The sequence below is a fragment of the Marmota monax genome, unplaced genomic scaffold (assembly GCF_021218885.2).
Source record: "Marmota monax isolate L192 unplaced genomic scaffold, Marmota_monax_Labrador192_F-V1.1 WCK01_AAM20220418_F8-fsc00177, whole genome shotgun sequence".
NCBI lineage: Eukaryota > Metazoa > Chordata > Mammalia > Rodentia > Sciuridae > Marmota > Marmota monax.
This window is the reverse complement of record NW_026694922.1, coordinates 80,420-103,053: the sequence shown is the minus strand read 5'-3', so window position 1 is coordinate 103,053 and position 22,634 is coordinate 80,420. Positions and strand designations below refer to the sequence as shown.

The following is a 22,634-nucleotide window of genomic DNA, read 5'->3' as shown; positions in this document are numbered from 1 at the left end:
TTTCTTAGCTCTCTTTAGTTTATAAGAAAAATGCTGCTAAACTATAAGATTTTTCATTTTTACTCTCAATACCTTGCCTTTTTTTGCATTCTGGTCACATTTCTACCAACATCACAACTAACAAGATCTTTTAGAAAACTGTCAGTTTTTGGATCACTTTATAAAGGAAGTTAGGATAAAATAAAAGGTTAAAACTCAGCCCAAGCCCTCAAAGCATTTGCCATCAAACCAGAAGATAAATAGGAGTGAGTGGCCTATATTTAGAATTTACTTCATGGTGCCCTGTTATTAATAATAACTGCCCCCTTTGGTGTGTCCAAAGCCCTTTGAAATGCATTACTTCATTTGATCCACTGACAATGCTGGAATTTCGAGCTCTGATTTAAGGGTGAGGAAACTGAAGCTTAGAAAGAAGTGACTTTTTTTTTTTCTTTTTTAGAACTGGTGTTTGAACCTAAGGATACTTTACCACTGAGCTACATCCTTAGTCCTTTTTATTTTCTATTTTGAGACAGGGTCTCCCCGAGTTGACCATGCTGACCTCGAACTTGCAATCTCCCTGCTTCAGCCTCCTGAGTAGCTGGGATTACAGGTGTGTGCTACTACGTGTGCCTAGTTCAAGATGTGCCTTTTTTAAGGCCACGAATGTAGCTGGCAAGTGATGATGTTAGGACTTGAACTTAATCTTGGGAATTGGGATGGTCTAGGGGAATCTAGAAGAATTATACAAAATGAGAGCCTTGGCCTTTTGTCTCAGCTTCAGTGCTCATCTAGGCCAAAATCCAATGTCACACAGCATCTAGTCAGAGAAGAGAATGTAATGCAAAGATTATGGGCGGGGGACTTGGCCTCAGAGGCTCTGGTTTTGTTCCTGACCCTTAATCACTATGTGGATTGGAGCATTTGACTTGACTTTATTGAACTTCAGTTTCCTCATCTGTTAAATGGAAACATAATTACAGTGCTTCCTTTCTTCCTAGGTTCTATTAAGAGAGGTGATGTATGGACAGCAGTTAGTCCAATGCTTGACAGACACAGACTTTGCTTAAAGTTATCGGGTGAGTTTTTTATATATATATATATATATATATATATATATATATATATATATATATATATATTTTAGTTGTAGTTGAATACAATACCTTTATTTTATTTATTTTTATGTGGTGCTGACAATCAAACCCAGGGCCTCGCATGCTGTATGAGTGCTCTACCACTGAGCCACAACCCCAGTCCCAAAGTGAGATTTTAATAGACAAATGAATGGCAAACACACCTTCAGCCATGGAATGAACCATTTTGGGTCAAGAACTCAAAGGAATTTAAAAATCAAGCAAAAACAACAACAACAATTTTTTTTTCGAGATCTCTATACATTTCCATGCAGTTGTAAGAAATCCCACAGAGCAATTTATGCCCTTTGCCCATTTTTTCCCCCAGTGGCACTATCTATATAACTATAGTACAATATCAGGAAATTGACATTGGATATATTTCATCCACCTTATTTGGGTTTCACCAGGTTTTTGTTGTTGTTGTTTTATTTTGTTTTGTACGTGGGATTGAACCCAGGGGCACTTTTCCACTGAGCCATATCCCCAGTCCTTTTTTATTTTTTATTTAGAGACAGGGTCTTGCTAAATTGCTTAGGACCTTGATAAGTTGCTGAGGTTGGCTTTGAAGTTGTGATCTCCCTGTCTCAGCCTCCTGAGGCACTAGGATTACAACTGTGTACTACCACATCTGGCTTCAGGTTTCATCAGTTTTACATGCATTCATTTATATATATATCTTTGTGTGCGTGTGTGTGTGTGTATGTGTGTGTATTTCTATGTAATTTTAGCACATGTGTAGAATTGTTTGACCACCACCAGAGTCAAGATACAAAACAGTTCCTTCCCTCACAAGGATGCCTTGTGTGTAACCCTTCTCCTTTTCTCACAGCCTAATTCCTAGTAACCACTAATCTATTCTACAACTGTACAACTTTGTTCTTTCAAGAATGTTATGTAGGAGCTGGGAAGGTAGCTCAGTGGCATAGTGCTTACCTAGCATGCACAAGACTCTGTGTTTAATTCCTAGAACCATGTTCCCCCTCACACACAAAAAATATTATGTAATATAATGTTATATAAATAGAATCATACAGTGTGTGTTGCCTTTTGAGAGTGCTTTTTTTTTTTTTTTTTGATACTGAGGATTGAACTCAGGAGTGCTTAACCACTGAGCCACATCTCCAGCCCTTTTTGATATTTTATTTAGAGACAGTGTCTTGCTGAGTTACTTAGGGCCCCACTAAATTGCTGAGGTTGGCTTTGAACTTGAGATCCTCCTGCTTCAGCCTCCCAAGCCTCTGGGATTACAGGTGTGTGCCTTTTTTACACAGCATAATTTCCATAAGATCCAACAAAGATCTGAAACTATTGTTGCAGGCATTATTAGTTGCTTCTCTCTTAATGCTCAGTGGCATTCTGTGGAATCAATGTACTCATTTATATTTACCAGTTGAAGAATATCAAGGTTGATTTCAATTTGGGGCTATTATGAGTAAAACTGCTATTAGCAATATGTACAAGATTTTGTGTGAACATTGTATTTCATTTCTCTGGGAGAAATGCCCAAGACTAAGATTGCTCTACATAAATATTTAGTTTTGTAAGAAATGGCAATACTTTTCCCCAGAGTGATTTTTTTTAATATTTATTTTTTAGTTTTTCGGCGGACACAACATCTTTGTTTGTATGTGGTGCTGAGGATGAACCCGGGCCACACACATGCCAGGCGAGCGCACTACCGCTTGAACCACATCCCCAGCCCCCATAGTGATATTTTTTAAAAAAATATGTTTTTAGGTTGTAGATGGACACAATATCTTTATTTATTTTTATGTGGGGCTGAGGATTGAACCCCAGTGTCTCACACATGCTAGGCAAGCGCTCTACTACTAAGCCACAACCCCAGCACCCCCAGACTGATCTTGCCATTTTTCATTCCCACCAACATATGAATCATCCAGTTTCTCTGTAACCTCACCAGCATTTAGTGTTATTGTTATTTTTATTTTAACCATTCTGATGACTTAATTTTAAATTTTAAAATGATTTTTTTATTATCACATCATAGTTATACATAATAATGGGCTTCCTTTTGACAAATTCACAAATGCATATAACATAATTTGCTCCACTTCTGACTCCAGTACTTCTTTCCTTCCTCTCCTCCCTCTTGCTGATCATTCTGATAGGTTTGTAGTTGTATCTCATTGTAGTTTCAATTTGTATTTCCCTAATGACTAATGAGGCTGGACATCTTTTCATGTGTACATTTTCTTCTGTGAAATATTTTATTCATGTTTTTTTGCCCATGTTCTAATTGGATTGTTTGATTTTTACTGTTGAGTTTTTAAGAGTTCTTTATTGGATATGTAGTTTACAAATATCTTCTCCAGGTCTGTAGCTTGCTATTTCATCTTCTTTGCAGAGTCTTCTACAGAGTATATGGTTTTAAATTTGATGTGGTCCAATATATTGATTTTTCTTTTTTTGAGTTGTAATTTTAATGTCAAATCTAAAACTTTTTTTGCCTACTCTTAGATCTCTATGGTTTTCTCTTATTTTCCCCCCAAAAGTTCTATAGTTTTATGCTTTACATTTTACTTCTAGATCGATGTTGAGCTAATTTTTTTATATGTTCTAGATAATTTTCTCCCCTGCTATGATGTCCAATTGCTCTGATACATTTTAATTTTTTTGGTATTGCAGATTGAACCCAGGGCACTTAACTACTGAACCACATCCCCAGCCCTTTTTATTTTTTATTTTGAAAGACAGTTTCACCAAGTTGCTTAGGGCTCACTCAGCTGCTGAGACTGGCCTCAAAATTGTAATCCTCCTTCCTCAGAGGCTCCTGAATCTCTGGGATATAGGGGTATGTCATACTGCCTGGCCACATTTAATTATTTATAATTTGGATTTGTTCCTGCCACTTTATTTTATGTTTTCTATTTACTATGCTTCTTGTGTTTACCCTTTTCTTTTTCTTTTTTTTCTGTGTTGGGGGGAGTGGGTACCTGGGGAGGGGCATTCGATCACTGAGCTACATCCCTAGCCCTATTTTGTATTTATTTAGAGACAGGGTCTCATTGAATTGCTTAATACCTTGCTGTTGCTGAGGCTGACTTTGAACCCACAATCCTCCTTTCTCAGCCTCCCGAGCTGCTGGGATTACAGGCATGTGCCACCTAGCCCGGCTATGTTTTCCCTTTTCTAGAATAATTTTTATTGTTCTTTCTGTTTTCTGCTGTTTCATTTTTCCTCTCTCTCTTTCTTGAGTTGCTGGGATTACAGGCATGCACCACTGCACTGGGCTCTCTGACATCACTTTTTTAAAAAGCTATTTTTTAAAAGAGCTATTTTTTCCCCTTTATTGAATTGCTTTTGCACCTGTCAAAAACCAATTGGCCATATTTATGTGAGTCTATTTCTGAGCAGCCAAGAACCCAAAGGAATTTTGCCTCAAATATTGAACTCGGATAAACAAAACACAAATCGATCCATACAAAGACTGAGTAAAGACTAACATGTTAAACATTTATCAAACAACCTAATGTTCTATGTAATTAAGGATGAAAGTGGAAGAAATTGGCTGTGAGTGCCCTGGTCATTCAAACATAGGCTCAGGAAGTAGTTCAAGTTGGTAGCATATATTGAAACAGGTTCTGAGCTACATTCCCAGCCCTTTTAATTTTGAGCCAGTTGCCACAGAATTGCTTAGGGCCTTGATAAATTGCTGAGGCTGACCTCAATTTTGAGATCCTTCTGCCTTAGCTTCCCAAGTTGCTGAGATTACAGGCGTGCACCACTATATCCAGCTGACAATCAACCTTGTTGAGTCCCAATCAAGGGTACCACTATTTTTTTTTTTTTTTGGTGCTAGGGAGCCAAACCAGGGCCTTGTACATCTTGTGCATGCTAAGCAAGTGGTCTACCACTGAAATACACCATAAGTCCCCAACCTACTGCTTTTAAATCTTTGCCTCATAGAAATAACAGAGATGTTGGAGTATACACTATAGGTTTGACATCTTTTCTAAAAAGCATCAGGGTCTGGTGGATTTATCCTCAGGACTGGTCCTCATTCCAAACTCCTCTGGTCATTCTAGTTACTCTGAAAATCAGGAGAATTATTTTCATTCTCTGGATGTCATCTTTTTCATAGAGAGGGGGTACAACTTGGTGTCTGCCTTCTAAGATGGCTTAAAGGTGGATCAAAAACATAACAAAATGCAGGATACCCGACAAATTTCCTCACACCTCATACATGGATAGATGAGTGCGTTGAGCATGACTCAGCAATCTATGGCTCAGACCCAAATCCTCTTGTTCTTCTTTCTCTCTAGCCTGTTTTCTTAGCCTGAGAGCCAAGAATGGCTTTTACATTTTAAAGAGGAAAAGAAGGAAGGAAGTAAGGAAGAAAGACTTATGTGGTCTGCAAAGACTAAAACACATATTATTTCATCCTTTACAGAAAAAGTTTGCTTTCCCCTGTAGAGGAAAAAACTGAGGCTCCAAAAGGAGAGGATGTTATATACCTGAGGTCACAACAAGGCAGTGGTCAATCTATATATTCACTCATCTATCTAAATATGTAGAGTGGACTCCCTTTATAAATAAGGATATAAATGCTTATAGGATCATGGAATAATTAGTGCAGTGTTTCCTAGAGTAGGTTCCATATCCCAGAAGTTGCCCAAGAGCAATGTGTCCTTGGTTCAAATGAGTTCTAGAAATTCTACAAATTCTATAACGCCTCTTAAACATCTTGCAATGTATATCAGTACCTCAAAGCTCTGAGAAGTTTTGCAGCAATTAAAAAAAAACCTGGCGACTTTGTTAAACTCAACATGTCTCAAATTTATTCAACTGGTAAACTCTTTTTCCATTCTGTTTATTTTGAGGATAGCTATGCAATATTATGCCTTAGAAACATTTGGGAAACTCTGAAGTCACAGGCCAATCACTTGGGTTTGAAAGCTGGCCCAGTCACTTCTTTGAAAGGAAACAGAGCAAATCATTAGCCTTTCTTAGCCTCATTGGTGGAAAATAGAGATTAGTTTCTAGATATATTACTGAGCACCTGGTTCCTGTCTTTAGAGTCACATTTCCTGCAGAGTATTGGACTAAGGATACACAATGACTTTTATTTTTTATCTATAGTTGGACATAATTCTGTAATTTCCCAGAAAGAACAAGGCCTCCACATCATACCCTTTTATGCTACATATGCCCTGATATAGGAAGACAGTGTGTCACTTCTTAGAAAATTTGACTTTAAAAAGTGAGGAATTGGGTTGGGGCTGTAGCTTAGTGGCAGAGCGCTTGCCTAGCATGCGTGAGGAACTCGGTTCAATCCTCAGTGCCATATAAAAATAAACAAATAAAATAAAGGCACTCTGTCCATCTACAACTACAAAAATATTTTTAAAAAGTGAGGAATTTGGTACCCAGGGAGACTGATGGAAGAAGTGCAATAAAAGGATCCATCAACATTCAGAGACTTGTTGGGACAGGGTTCGTTCCTAGAGGTGCTGATGAAGGAATTTGTGATATGAAAAGAATGTAACCTTATGATATCTCGCATGCTATGATTAACGTAGCATTAACTCATAGAATTTCAATAAGATTCTCCTCTGAGAATGCCTCACAGTAAGATGCGTAAAAACACCCATCTCGGTTGGTTCAGGGAATAGGCCAGCTTTCTTGTGCTTCTTTCTGGGTCATTGCATGTACTATGCCCTCCACTTGAGTCACCTTTTCCCTTGACTTTTGCCCCCCAAATCCTACCAGTCTCTACATGAATGTTACCCGAACCACCATAAGTCTGGAGTAGGTTTCTTTATATCACTGCTGCCATAAATCCTCTATCTTCTCCATCTGAACCCTTACCTGGGCTTCTGTTGACTTTGTCTTGACAACAAGGCTCTGTCTCAGGAGGGAAGGGACTAGTTTTGTCTTGTTCACTGTTGCATGGGCAGAGCTTATCCTGGTGCTCAATCAAGGGAGTGCTCAATGGATATTTGCAACAAGCAGAGATTGACTGAAGGTGGAAAGTAAAGCTCAGTAGTAGAGTGTTTGCCTACCATGCATGAGACCCTGGCTTCAATCCCCATCACTGCAAAAAGAAAAAAAATAAATAATTGAGGGAGTGTATGTATCTCTTTTGACTCTTGGTTCCCAGACACACTGGGGGAAACTGAGGCAGCATTGCAGAGTTCATAGGGCTGAAAATGGAATCAAGATGCTCTTATATTAGGTGTTAGACTCTTCTCATATCTCTCAACGATTTCTTAAATAACTTAATCCCTACCCCCACCCCCACCCCCAGCATAGCTTCCTTGGCCTTATTCTGTTCTTTTTTTTGTCTTCACTGCAAAAGGCCAAGACTATTTCAAAGAATTATTTTATAACAAATGGGATCTTGGAGTAAAAGAAAATTTGTCTAGCTCTCAAGGGTAGGAGAAATGCAAGTGCCCTTGGACCTTGGATTTAAATGAGCCAGCAAATCCCTGCTAATTCTCTTTCCTTGCTGGGTCCCGTCTGCTTCATATTCAGCAAAGGAGAAAGTCAGCCTGTGTCACCCGTGATTTATGCCCTGCTGTTTGCTTTCTTCCCCTAGAACATTAAACACCCTGAGCAGAGGGGGAAGAAGAGGTAATCTCAGGATGCCTGGCTGCCAGACTGGTGTCTGGGAGCCAGGGAGGGGGCAGTGGGGAGTGTGTGTGTGGGGGGACAGGATCTCTCTGCTCTGTTGGGAAATGGAAGGAGGTTGAAAAGTTAAAAAAGAAAAAAAAAAAGACCCATAGGGCTTCCACATAAAAGGAACAAGGGAATCTCTGTTTGCCTCAACCTCTGCAAAAACAATTGGCCTCTGAGCCAAGAAACCTGGGTGCTTGATTTACTCATTTACTAAGTGCTTGCCTTTGGGCAAGACTCCTTTCTCTGGGCCTCAGTTTCCCTGGCTGTTAGGAAGGCCTGGAGATTTTACTCCAGCCTCATGGATCTGGGACTAATTGTCCTTGCATGGAGACATGAAGTGCATTGTAGTGGTTTACTGTGAACTATAATCCTCTTGCAGGGAGGATTTGGAATTCATCTCCACCTCTCACTTGCTGTGTGGCCTTGAGCAAGTTCTTTACTTCTCTGAGCTTCATCTGTACCATTGGACCTTCCTCATCCGGAAAGTCTTTGCAATGGTGCTGGCACTGAGACAACACTCAAGAGTCAGCTATTATTGGGGTGGTTGTTCTTGAGATGATCCCTATCCCTGGGCTTAGTGTACCTCTCTACCTGAGTTCACTGCTTGAGGCCTGCTCAGTGAGGGCAGGGTGTTCTAGCAAGCACTTGGAAGTTCTGGGCAGAAGGGAAGAGGAGCTATTTTCGGTGGGTTCTGATTCTATTTGTAGCTGGTGAGTTGGCCCAGGCTGCAGGGAGGCTTTGGGCAGAGCAAGTGGGGTGCTGAGAGGGGTGTGTTGTCCTACATTGGGGAGGGAGGGAGGGAAAGGACAGGGAGAAGTCAGGGAGGACAAATGGAAAGGAAGAGAAAGAAGAAAGTGCTACCCTCAGACCCCTCCCTTCTGATCTCTTTTAGCCAATTTCATTTCCTCTGCCTTTCCTTGGGGAATTTAGAGGGGGCACCGTATCTTTTTAAAGGTGGATTTAGTTAGTAACTTGAAGCAGTCCATCAAGCCTGCTAACCCAGTGTTCCCACCCCTAGAGCATTGATTTTCACAGGCTAAACTGAGAATTGCATTCCCAGTGGAATTGCCGAGTATTTAAAGCCTGTAGTGGTTAAACCACCAAACACCAAAGAAGTTATTTCTCAAAGAGGAAGCACTCTCATTTCCTCACTAGACCCTGGGTGCAGAACCTGCCACCTTCCCCAACTCAACAATATTGATAAACAAGTTGTTTAGTCTCTGTGGGCCTCAGTTTCCTCATTTATGAAATAAGATGGGATGCCAAGGAGAAATATTTGGAACTCCTGAGTCCTTTCCAGCTGCAATTCTGTCACTCTGTGATGCAATCATCAAACAAGGTAAGGCTTATCCTTTAATCAGAGGATGGTTGGTAGAACTGGGAGGCTCTGGAGAGAGGATGACATCTTACTTTTCTTTTCTGGATGGAAAAACTGAAGCCCTAAGGGTGAGGTCAGATCAGGCAGTAAGTCAGAAGCTCAGTTGTGTCAGTTAGTGACCCAGGTCTCCTACCTCCTACTTGAGCAGATTTTCCCTGTTACTGGACTGTCAGTTGCCTTTCCCTGGGAGGACCATGGGAATCACATCTAGTAGTGTCACTGTACATTCGTTAACACATTTCATTCCCTCGATCATCTGTTTTATTTTTGGGGGGTACTAGGGATTGGACTTAGGGGCACTTGACCACTGAGTCACATCCTCAGCCTTATTTTGGATCTTATTTAGAGTCAGGGTCTCATAAGTTGTTTAGTGCCTTGCCTTTGCTGAGATTGGCTTTGAACTTGCAGTCCTTCTGCCTTGGCCTCTCAAGTCGCTGGAATTACAGGCATGTGCCACTTTACCTGGAGCCAATCAAATATTTTTCAGATGAAAGCCCCCCACACAGTTAGAAATGGTGGCAGGTCTAATTCAAAAGCTCGATCACTGTTTGAGTGTTTCCTAAAGTCCAGTCATTTGGTACCAGCTTCATGAATTTTGGACATAATCTGTTTTATACTATCATTTACTTCATATTTTCCTTTAAATCAATTCATTATTTTATGTAAATAACTTCAGCCTCATCCTCAGCAAAGATATCTGTGATATTAAGTTTGATGTTATATGTCACATTCGACGACTAAACACTCAAGGTCACTCCAGGTGAACTGAGTTGGCACGAAATAATCACACAGAGACAGAGAAATTCCTTTTTCTTTGGGTCCTATGACAGCTTTTCTGACCTTAGGGGTCTGTGGAAAGAGAGAGGGAAGCACGTGCTGAAACCTTTTATTGGGAAGAAGCCGTTCAAATGAGGCAAGGGGTTGGATTACAATAACTGAGATTATATGCCACCTTGCCTGTCTCCCCTTATAATATATAATAGGTGAGTGTAGCTCAACCTCTGTGGGTGACACCTACACCTGAAGACCCGCCTTGCTATCAAAGCTGGGACAACCCCCAAGTCACCACAAAATGTAGTGATTGGTCAGAGCCTCGTGCTTCAGGACTGGAAGGTGTGGTCATTCAGAGCAGCTCTCCACAGTTACATTTTTCTAAATATACGTTAAATATAGCTATTTAAATTTTAAAAATCCCTATGTTGATTAAAAATGACTTGACTGTTAGAAAACTTGAATAACTATTCTACAGTAGTGGTTCTCAAACTTGTTGGTTTCTTTAAAATTATTGAAGACCCTAAAGAGCTTTTGTTATCAGTTATATTAATGGATATTATCTTGGTAGGAATTAAAAGGCAATATTAAATAGTTTATTAAATTTACAAAGTAAAAGTGTTTAGCATACTATTTTTAATTAACTGGTTGGTACATTTCTGTAACACCTTCCCCTTACAATATTATTATGTGGTACTGGGATGGAACTGAGGACCTCATGCATACGAAGCTAGTACTATTCCATTGAGCTACATTCCCAGTCCTGTTTATTTTTTTATTTTGAGACAGGGTCTCAATAAGTTTTATGGGGTACTGAGGATTGAACCCAGTACCTGTATTTCTTTCTGTGCCTGGCTTATTTCACTAAGCATAACCTTGCAGTCCTTCTGAATAACTGGGATCACGGGTATGTGCCACAATGCCTGTCTTCTCTTTCAATATTATTATTATTGTTATTTTTTACTATGTTGGGGATCCATCCCAAGGCCCTGGAGCTTGCTAGGCAAATGCTCTACCACTGAACCACACCCCAGCCCTAGAATGTTATAATATTGTCTTTGAATGCATTTTCATATAGTTTTATATTTTTTGTTTTTAATTGATAAATAAAAACTATGGTGCACCACATGATAGTTTGGTATAGATTATGGAATTGCTACATCAAACTGTTGTTTAACATATGCAATTAGCTCACATGCTTATCTTTGTGGTAAGCACACTTAAAACTTACTTTCTTACACAATATATTGTTACAATATAGCATACAATGTACTATACACAATATAGTATGCTGTATAACTGTAGTCATGGTAACGTACACTAGACTGCTTGAATTTATTTCTCCTGTATAATTGATATTTTAAATCCCTGGCCAATAGTTTCTCTATCTTCTCACCCCCAGCCCCTGATAACCACCATTTTACTCTGTTTCTATGAGTTTTACTTTTTTTAGATTCCACATGTAAATGAGTTCTTGCTGTATTTTTTTCTGTGCCTGGCTTATTTCACTTAGCATAATGTCCTCTGACTTCATTCATGTCATCACAAGTAACAGGATTTCCTTCTTTTTTAAGGCTGAATAATATTCCATTGTGTATATATACAAGATTTTCTTTATTCATTCATCCACTGTTGGGCACTTCGTTTGATTCCATGTCTTGGCTATTGTGAATAATGTCACATAAATCTAAGATTGTAGATATCTGTTGTATATGGATTTTATTTCCTTTGGATATATACCCAATAGTGGGATTGTTGATAGTTCTATTTTTATCTTTATTTATTTATTTTTGGTTCCCAGGGGTGGCTACATCCTCATCCCTTTTTATATTTTATTTTGAGACAGGGTCTTGATAAGTTGCTGAGGTTGACCCTGAGCTAGCAATCCTCCTTCCTCAGGTTCCTGTCACTGAAATTACAGGTAGGTGCCAGGATTGTGCAGCTTTGTCTTTTTGTTTTTGCTTGTGTTGCCTGTGTTTTATGGGGGGGTCATATCTAAAAATCATTGCCAGACCAATGTCATGGAGGTTTTGCCCTATGTTTTTGTAAGATGTTTTAGTTTTAGGACTTACATTTAATTCTTTAATCCATTTTGAGATTTTTTTTTTTGGATATGATATGAGTTGAGGGTCTAATTTAATTCTTCTTCAAATGGATATCCAGTTTTCCTAGCACCATTTACTGAAAAGACTTTCCTTTTCCCATTGTTTTCTTGCCATCAATGGTCTGTAAATATATGAATTTGTCTGTGGGATTTCTATTCTGCTCTATCAGTCTGAGTGTTTTTTATGCTGTCCAGGCACAGATCTATTTTGACTACTATAGCTTTGTAGTAAATTTTGAAAATATGTAGTGTGATGCTTTGTTCTCTTTGCTAGAGATTGCTTTAACTCTTTCGGGTCTTTTGTGGTTCCATACAAATTTCAGCATTAAAAATTCTTTTTTACTGCTGAGTTCAATGGCACACACCTGTAATCCCAGCAACTAAAGAGGCTGAGGCAGAAGGATTGCTGGTTTGAGGCCAATAGCAGCAACTAAGCAAGGCCCTAAGCAACTTAGTGAGACCCTGTCTCAAACTCTAAAAAAAGGGCTGGAGATGTGGTTCAGTGGCTAAACACCCCTGGGTTTAATCCCTGCCACCCAAAACAAAAGAAAACAAATACCTAGTTTGTTGAGATTTTTTTTTTGTTATGAAAAGATGCTGAATTTTTTTTAAGGACATATGTTGTATGTTTCTTCTTTTTTAACCTTTATTTTATTTATTTATTTTTATGGGGTGCTAAGGATCTAACCCAGTACCTCACACATGCTAGGCAGGTGTTCAGCCACTGAGCTACAGCAGCCTCCGTGCTGAATTTTTTTGAAATGCCTTTTCTGTATCTATTGAGATGTTTATATGATTTTTGTTGTTCATTCTGTTAATGTGGTGTATGACATTTATTGATTTGCATATGTTGAATCATACTTGCATCCCAGTGACTCATGTCACTTAGTCATGATGAATGATCCTTTTCATGTGCTGCTGTGTTCAGTAGGCTAATATTTTGTTTAAAATAACATTATTAAGGGCTGGGGTTATAGCTCAGTGGTAGAGTGCTAGCCTAGCATGTGTGAGGCACTGGGTTTGATCCTTAGCACCACATAAAAATAAATAAATAAAAGATATTGTGTCCATCTACAACTAAAAAAATTAAAAAAAAATTTTAAAAACATTATTGGGCTGGGGGCATAGCTCAGAGATAGAGCGCTTACCTAGCATGCTCAAGGCCCTGGGTTCTACATTATAAAAAAAAATTTTAAAATAGCCAGGCATGGTGGAGAATGCTTATAATCCCAGCGACTCAGGGACCTGAGGCAGGAGGATCACAAGTTTAAAGCCCTCTCAGCAATTTAGGGAAGACCTAAGCAATTTAGAGAGACTCTGTCTCAAAATAAAAAATAAGCCAGGCTCAGTGGTGCATACCAGAGATGTAATACAGTGGCTCAGGAAGCAGAGGCAGAAGAATCACAAGTTTAAAGCCAACTTCCACAACTGAGTGAGTCCCTAGGTAACTTAGCAAGATTCTGTCTCAAAATACAAAATAGAAAAGGCTGGGGTTGTGGCTTAATGGTTAAGCACCCTTGGGTTCAATCCCTGGTAACAAAACAAAACAAACAGAATTAAATAAAAGTAACATTATAGATCCATGGCTTAATATAAATAACATATTTTCACATAAAATAACTATGTTTTCAGAAAAAAAAATTGAGAAGAATGGCTTTGTTTTACCCATTTGTTCTCATGGGTTTTTTCCTTCCTCTTTTTTTTTTTTTTTTTGGCATTGCTATGTCTTGAACCCAGGATTTTTCACAAGCTAGGCAAGCACTCAACCAGCTCTATATGTTTATAAGACTCATTAAAAAACTGCATTATCATATCTGCTTCTGCATTTAGTTTGTAGCAATTTACTTTGGTTAAAGTGGGTGAAGAAAATTCAGTTACATGTGGTGGTGCATCCCTGAAATCCCAGCAATTCAGGAGGCTGAGGCAGGAGGATTGCAAATTCAAGGCCATTCTCAGCAATTTAGGGAGGCCTGAAGGAATTTAGTGAGACCCTGTCTCAAAATAGAAGATAAAAAGGCTGGGGATGTAGCTCAGTGGTAAATTGTTCCTGGGTTAAATCCCAGTACCAAAAAGAAATAAAAAAGAAAAAAAATCAAGTCTCATACAAATCAGGTAATCGTGAATATTCTCTCGTGACATTATAACAATGTTTAACAGATTTTTTAAATTTCAGTTGGATAAATCCTATCAATCAATTTTTAGTACTCAGTTGCACTAAAAATTTATTGGCCTATCTTACATTTGGAATGGATCTTTTATTCATGCAGGGTTTGATAACATCATGACTTGGTCATGTGGAAAATATTTGTTCACTGGGTTATTTAGCCCTTCTGAATGTTGGCACATATCATTATTTGATATCAAAAATTTATTTTTGCTAATATCACTACTCATCTAGACTTTATAAATCTTGAGAGTCATGGTAGGACATTCAGTTTTTCCAAAATTAAAATTAAACTTGAATTTTGAAGTGACAAACTTACTTCCTTTTCTCATTTTTGAGAAATTATCTGTCAAATACCCAACCTGAATAACTGTTGTTTTCCCTCTACTGGGCATTGACTCTCTCACTGAGTCATATCCCAAGCCTTTTTTATTGTGAGACACTTTTGCTCACAATAAAAGGCTAGCCTTGAACTTGCAGTCCTCCTGTTTCAGCCACCTGACTTGCTGGGATTATAGGTATGTGCCACTGCACCTGGCTTGAATAATTATAGTTTTCATATTGACCATTCTTTCAAGTAAAAATAGAGTTCCCTGAAGGAACTCTAGCTCAAACAGTTGCACAAGTGTTTCTTCTTGAGACAACTATCTACTTCTGCACACAGCAAAAGTGCTTTATGCATAGAATATAACTGCTTAATGGAGCATAGTTTTTTATTTTGAAGTGTTGAAAATGTTTTGGAATGGGATAGAGGTGTTGGTTGCATAATACTGTGACTGTATTAAATGCCAATGATTTATTTGCCTTAAAATGGTTAATTTTCTGTTATGTGAATTTCAACTCAATAAAGAAATTGACCAAAATGCTTTGAATGTAATTTTCATTTCATTCCACACAATAGGAAAAATACATGTATTCAAAGATCTAGAATTAATAAAATTATGTATTTTTAAACTACTTTATAAAGTACATTCGTAAGTGAAACTGACATTCTGTTTACTGTATGCATGCTGGTGAAGAATACAATGGCTACTAGTACATATTGTACCATCACTTTGATTTGTGATAACCTTCCAGAAATTTTACCACCACTGCTTTTGCATCATTACTACAAATGTCAACATGGTAAAAAAAGCAAATAATGTATTAGTATTATTATGAAGACAGTTTTGATCCATGTAGACCCCTGAAAGGGTTTCAGGGATCCCTAAGGACATGTGGTCTACAGAATCACTCCTGTAACACTGAATTGGAGCTGCACTGACCCACCCTAGCAGTAGACAGTAATGTTATTTTGAATCACAGAGATATTATTTAATTCTCGTTTCTGTCTTCCCCAAACAAGTTGTTCTTTAATATCTGAAAGCCATAGTTACCCCTGTTTACTAGCTGAGTTGGAGGTGCAGGTTATGTTGCAGCATTGAAGGAGTCTGGGGATAAGCCATACAAAGTGCTCACTTTTAGCATTAAGCAGAAGGAGCTAAGGTTGGGACATCTGCATTTTGGGGGGCTGAGGGACCTCTGCCTTCCAGTGGCATTGCATGACTCTGTTCTCCATCAATCATCTTTCCATCTATCTTAGACTACTTCAAAGATTCCTGGAGTAGCTGGAAGAACGTTTTTCAGCTTTGAATATAGTGGCCCGGGGTGAGAGTGGAGTAGGGGGGAGGTGAGGCCGAAAGGATATTAATAGGAGGAGAGGAAGGTCAGATGGGTGAACGGAGCCCTTCACATGAGAATGAGGCAATGAGAAGATGCCCTCACTGAACGTGGGTGGGTTCCCCCTCCACCTTTTCTTTTTTGATATCAGGAATTGAACTCGACCACTGAGCCACATCCCCAGCCCTTTTTGTATTTTATTTGGAGACAGGGTCTCACTGAGTTGCTTAGAGCCTTGCTAAATTGCTGAACTTGAGGTTCTCCTGTCTCTGCCTCCTGAACTGGGATTACAGGCATGTGTCACCGGACCCAGCATCCCCTCTTTTCTTAACTCATGGTATACAGTGCTTTGTCTTCAACCAGAGTAAAATAGATCCTCTCTGCTGGTTTAGCTTTTTCATAGGGTACAAAATGTTTTAAATTCATTACCTCAAAGAACCCGTATATACTTCTTTGAGGTAAGCAAGATAGTTCTAACAACTGAATAGGGTGATGAGGAAACTGAGGTGTATGAAAAGGGAAGTGAGGTTCCCTCCCATTCTTCTAATGTTGAAGATTGAACCCAGGGCCTGGTGTGTGCTGAGTATGCATACTACCACTGAGTTTTACCCATAACTCCCCTGAAACGAGCTTTCAAGGCCATGCAAGCAGTTTTCTCTTTCTTAGAGAAAACTTACTAATGTCTGTTTTAAAGGTGAGCAGGTGGACCACAGTGGGGATGAAGCCTTGTATGAATACAAGCATGTAGTTGCAGTCAAATTGCTTAGGTTTAAGTCCAGACCTTTACATGAAAAGTGCTTGCATTCGTGCAGGGCACATTGAAAGGTTCAATCCATGCTAGGTTTTGTGGGAAATAAAGAGCAGGCCAAATACTGTGATTTCATGGGTACAGAGAGATTGCTCCAAATGTTCTAAAAACTGGTTGAAGATTCAGTTGAGATTTCCTTAGCCCAGATTAAAAGGTAAGCACAGCTATAGTCTGTCTTTTTAAACAGAGGTGAAAGTGACATGCCAACACTTTTGCTTCAAGTGGATTTCTGGGAGCTCTGAGATTGGCTGAGTAGATTTTCACTGCCTATTGGCTGAACACTTTGTCCTGAGTCACCTCTTTGGGAGCTAGCTAGCTTAAGGATGGGCTGCCCTGATGTCAGGTGCTACCTTCATTCTAATCAGTGGCTCCTTACCTGTGGAAGTCTATCCTAAAGCCTGTGAGCAAAGGGCTAGGCAGGGAATTTCCGCCTACAGGGGACTTAGTGACTGAGGGAAACTTAGAAATGGGAGAAATACGTGGGAAAAGACTTTGTTGTTGTTGTTTTTTAAGTAATTCATCTATTCTATGTACTATTTCTTTTTCCATTAAGAAAAAGAAAGATGGGCTGGGGTTATGGCTCTGTGGTAGAGTGCTTGCCTAGCATGTGTAAGGCACTGGATTTCATTCTTAGCACCACGTATAAATAAATGAATAAAATAAAAGTTCATCAACATCTGAAAACATTAAAAAAAGATAAAAAAAAGAAAAAGAAATGCTATATTCTTATACAGAAAGGAAAAAGCAGAACAGCAACATATAAATAAAAGCTCAGGGTATGATCCTGGGGAAAACACACATACAACACACACACACACACTTCAAGCAGGAGATGACTTTAAGGACCAACAAGAGGACACTATTGGACCGCAAATTTAGCTCTAGGCTGTCTGGAAGCCAAGATGAAAAGAGAGACACAATTGGGGGCATTAATACTAGTTATCAGAAAGGAGGAAGTCACCAGTTTCTCTGAAAGTAAGCCATTTTTCCTAATTTTGAATGGTAATGTTAATTTCTTACTTTTGTATTTGTACTGGGGATTGAACCCAGGGCACTTAGCTACTGTGCCACATCCCCAGCACCCCCCCCTTTTTTTTTTTAATTGCTCAGAGCCTTGCTAAGTTGCTGAGGCTGGTTTTGAACTCCTGATCCTTTTGCCTCAGCCTTGCAAGCCACTGGGATTACAGGTGTGCACTACCATGCCTGGCTTTTACTTGAAATTTTATTTTAGGTGACTATGTCATGTAGTGGATGGTACAATTGAGTGAATGAGGGCAGTTTTTGTCGTTAATTGGGTTTGGGTTTGAATTTTGTTTTAATAAACACAACCTATTCTAGTTTTCACTTTTTTCATCCATAAAATAGAGACAACAGCATCTACCTATAGTAGTTGTGAAGATTCAATTAGATGAATTGTATAAATAAATGTTATCCTTTAGTTGTGAAATCCAACTGCCTACTACTTGTCTTGCACAATTCTAGATGCTGGAGATATAGTGATAAACAAGACAAGTTCTTTATCTTCAAGTGCTCTTACATTCTAGTAGGGTAAAAGACGATAAGCATTGAAAAATAATTTCAGAAAGTACTGTGGAAATAATGCAACAAATACATTTGACTTATTCTCCAGTTATCCCCACCCCCTCACCTCCCCCCCCAAAAAAAATCAAAGGCATAATGTTAAAATGCATTTGAGAGGAGTTGAATCTGTTAGGACATGAGGTAATATAGTTTTGGAATGTGTAATTCTTTTGCAGGGTAGTTTCCAGTTTTTTTTTTTTTTTTTTTGACATTTGCTTTTGTTGAAAACTCACGTCTTTTCTACTGTGCTTTTGACCAGGAGCTGAGGTTGAGGTAGTTTGATTGTATTCTAACCACACCATATTTACAAGCATTATAGGAAATTAGTTTTATCCTGCTATGCCTGCAGGTAAAAGATACCACTATTCTGTAGAGTGAGCAGAAGGACTGCCTAGGACTATAGAGTCAGGAAAAGATGCCTCCCAAAAACCTGTAGGTCCACATTTGATTTTCTTCTGATTTGTCATCGTTCTACCTTTGCCCTTGTCCCATCGGTCTAACTCTTTCTCGGCTGGGCTTCTCTAGGAGTCTCCCAAGTAGCTGGCATTACGCGCGTCTACAGCCCCCCCGCTCACTTCAAGGGGCGGGTCAGAGGCCTAGGCCACGCCCCATCAGACACGTGGTGGCCCGCCCCTTTACTCCTCAACCAAGCGCTGGAGCCTGCGCACGCGCTCCTGCTCGCGTCCCGGCTCAGCATCGGGAGCGCGCTCTGTGTGGCCGCTGCCGCCATGTTGTTGTGGTTGTGAGAAGGCGGTGGCAGGCGGCGGCGGCAGCGGTGCAGCCGGACTAGACGCTCCTGCGGCCCAGGCGCTGCCCCCTCGCCAGCCCTGGCTGGGAGCCTCGTGGGGGTGGCGGAGGAGGCCGTGCCGTGCCGAGCCTCGCCATGTCTTGCTCCCTGGTAAGAAGCCCACCCCGGTCTCCTCGGGTGGTGAGAAGGAGCTGGAGGAGGGGCCGGCCTCGGCCGTGGCGCTGTGGCTGTCACCCTCTGAGGAGGCGTCGGCCTGCGGGGTTCTGAGGATGGTGTGCAGGGCCCGGGGAGAGGCGGTCTGGGTGGCTGCCGCCGCCAGGGGGAGGCGCGGGGAGTGGGAGCCCAGCGACCCGGCTCGCCCCAGACCCTAGGCTCGAGGGAGGCGGGGTCCTGGGCCGTGGCGGCCTTCCCGGTCCAGGAGAGGACGAGCTCGTGGGGCTCCTGGAGTGGGGCGCTGCCATTGGGGCCCGGTGAAATGCCGGCCGAACCCCGGGAGGTGGGTGTGCGTCCCTCCTCCCGCCCTGGCTTTGTGGAGACTGTGTGGAGAGGCCGGAGGTTGGGGACCTTAGGAGCCCCAGGCGAGCAGTGCGGGCCCGGGCCTTGTGGGAAGGAGGAGTGGCCCCCTGACTGCAGCAGGGCATCCTCCTGACCTGGTAGTACTTGGGTGGGAAGGATAGTTCGGGGGCGGTTGAGGAGCTCCAGAAACACTGGTCAGACAGCTCCACAAAAGATTACAGTGTTATTTCTTGGGGAGAAATTGTGCTGGATGTTTACATCTCAGGACCCCTAAGATGATATTCTTGGTTGTACTTTGGGCTGGAAACCTTATCTTAAAATTATGGGGTAGATTTTATGGTCACTTTAATGGGTTCTCTGAAGTTTGATAATCTTGTGAGTTTTGCACATGGGCTACTGTTAGATATTGATGTTCTGGTGTCGTCTCCAGACGCAGGGCTAAATTCTTACTGTTTGACGTCCACTTTGTTTTCTGACATACTTATTTTCATGTTAAAAATTAAGTGCACATATTCTAGTTGAGGTTCAGTTTAGTTTCTCCTAGCGTGAACAGTGATTCCTTTAGAGGCTGTGGTTGAATTCCAGGAGATTTTTTATTTTTATTTTTTTAATGTAAAATGTTTGTGATTTGTCCATGGAGAAGTGAGGGGCACCTTTCCCTTTTAGATTCAGGGCCGTTTCCATAGGGCAAAAGACATGTTCTTTTTGCTTGGAGACTGAGTAAGCTGTGTTGGTAGTCTTCCCTTCTAGGGTCTATGACTTGGATAGGTAGGAAATTTACAGAATGACTGAATAAATTGGTTGCCTTCGAAGGCTTCTTTCAAGTGACCCAGAGCAATTTGAATGACCAGCAACCAGGGTGGTGTAGCCTCACTTGTACTTAATGGCAAACCATGGGAAAAGTTGTCGGCCAGGTTCTTTAGTTCAGTGGCTACCTAGAAGTATTGTGGACTGTCTTACATGCTGATTGCAGGGACTTATGCAGTACCTGGTGAATTAAAATCTGAGCATGGGGCTTGGGAACCTATCATTACAAAGCTCACTGAATGATTCAGGTCATCCAGGTATGTGAACTGCCTTAGGTTGGGTTTTCTAAAGAATTCCTATTAATTAACTGACTTCTGAGAGAGCCCTTTTAATTGTGTATAGATATCTTTAAGAATTTGAGAGGTTGGGAAGAAGAGAATGCATGAGAAACTGGAAATTGCAAATTGAACATCTCTTAAAAATACAGTAGATTTATGTAGGGAAAGTAGGTTTGTTGCCAAGAAGTATTGGTTCACAAGTCATTAGGAATACATTTAATTAAATTAGATGCTTCTTAACTGGAGGCATATCCAGAGATAGAGAATCCAGAGCAAAGAAGCTAAGTTTGCTTCTGGCTCATAGAAGCGTGTATTGAAATTGCTTTCTGCCATCCTAACATCATGTTTGCTTCTAAACCATCTGACTCAGGTTTCTGGTAAAGTGAAGGGCAGAATGGGTGTGTTAGCAGTTATTGGAGACCAGAACTGTGAATTAGGAAGGTTTACTGTGCTTCAGGAAGTTTTTGAAATTTGCCCCAGGCTGTAAAGGGTGGTAAAGTCAGTTAAAATCTGTTTAAGTCCTGGTTAATATCTTCTGTGGTAAAGTGGAATCCCAAGTTACTAAAGGAAGTATTCAAAGGGGGGGTGGTGAGGTTGTTATAAGTTTGAGAGAGGTGGAAGTGTTCTTACAGTTGTGTAGTAGAAGAGTTTGGTAAATTTCCTGTCAGAAATATTTTTAGAGAGATGCACTTAGTTGTTCACTTCCAGAGTCAGAGATGGTATCTGTTTTGTTCCTTGGTGTCCCTAGTACTTAGCAGTTCTTGGCATATTTTATGTCCTCACATATTTTTTGAGTAAATATATAGTGTAGGTATGGGAAAAAATAGCTATGGTGGTTGATAGCATTAGTTATTAAAAGCTACTTGATATCTTGCATTGGATTAAAGAACCTGTTTTTAGTCCTTGTTGTTTGTAACTTTTGGTGTTCCTTCAAAGGATTATGTTTCCATCCTGTCTCCTGGCTTTTGTTTTTGGTACTGGGGATTGAACCCTGGGGTAGTCTACCACTGAGCTATGTCTCCAGCCCTTTTTATTTTGAGATAGGGTCTAGCTAAGTTGCCCAAGCTGGCCTTGAACTTGTGATCCTTCTGCCTCAGTTTCTTTTTGTCTTCTGTTTTTGAGTCTTTGGGTGTTCTATGTTTTTTAGGTGTCAATGACTTTAAAAAAAAGCAATTTTATTAAATGCAGCAGTAGTGTGAACTCATAGGAAACTCTGGATTGGCAGTCAGATTTAAATTCTAATTCAATTTGTGTCATTAATTGCTGTTGGGAATGTCACTTAACTTCTTTGGGCTTCAGTTTCCTCATGTATGCAATTAAGGGCCTAGACTCATTGACTAGCCTGATTCTGCACATCTTTAATAATTTCTAGTTTGGTATTCATCTCATGTAGGTAATCTTTCATTTTAAAGAAACAAACTGTATTTGTCTTGAGTTTTGCTTTTAACCTGCAGATTTTATACATTGTCCAAAAGTGTTCTGGAAATTGAGTGCATGTTGTAAGTATTAGAGACAACATGCTTATGCTGTTGTAATTCATTTAGTGTTGAAATCAGATCGGTTTCAAATAGGGAACTTCATAATTTGGTGTGAAGTCATAAGAATGGTTTGGCAGAAGTTTGTGCAATTTATGTGGTGAGTTGTTTCTTACAGACCACCCAGTTCTGTATTTTCTATGGTGAATTTATATATAAATTTATAATTGGTAAAACATCAGTTTAAGACAAAGTATGGTATCACATTTGTATTGAATTGAACTAGGACTCTTGGTAATTTTAGAGGCTACCAAAGTTATTAGCATGTCATTGCTATTTTTAATCTTAATTTTGTGATACTAATACTGGTATCATACTTTCGTCTTCATTTTTGTACTGTATCCAGAAACTTGATATACCTTTTAAGTTTGTATTTATAGCAGATATTCAGATGAAAACTGTTTTAGCATGATAGTGGGTTCATCAATATGCCTTGGGTTCAAGTCTAGATTGGGCTCCTTACTAGGCCTTCTGTTTCTGGAATGCCACATAACCCCTTTGAGCTCCAGTTCCCTCATTAGTAAAAGG

At 40.0% G+C, this 22,634-nt stretch overlaps 1 long non-coding RNA gene across 4 annotated transcripts in view; it reads left to right on the top strand.

Annotated features, from left to right (window-relative positions):
* The first annotated feature begins 577 nt into the window (after positions 1–577).
* Positions 578–22,634, top strand: part of LOC124081130 (uncharacterized) — a 102,470-nt gene continuing 80,413 nt past the window's right edge. The window contains exons 1-3 of one of the 4 annotated variants that reach the window (XR_009225210.1): positions 578–592; positions 981–1,058; positions 11,753–11,827. This is a non-coding gene — a long non-coding RNA (uncharacterized LOC124081130). Of the gene's footprint in view, positions 593–980; positions 1,059–11,752; positions 11,828–18,926; positions 19,121–22,634 lie in introns of those variants that run through there. The other 3 variants (XR_009225212.1, XR_009225209.1, XR_006847963.2) reach the window with 3 other exon arrangements.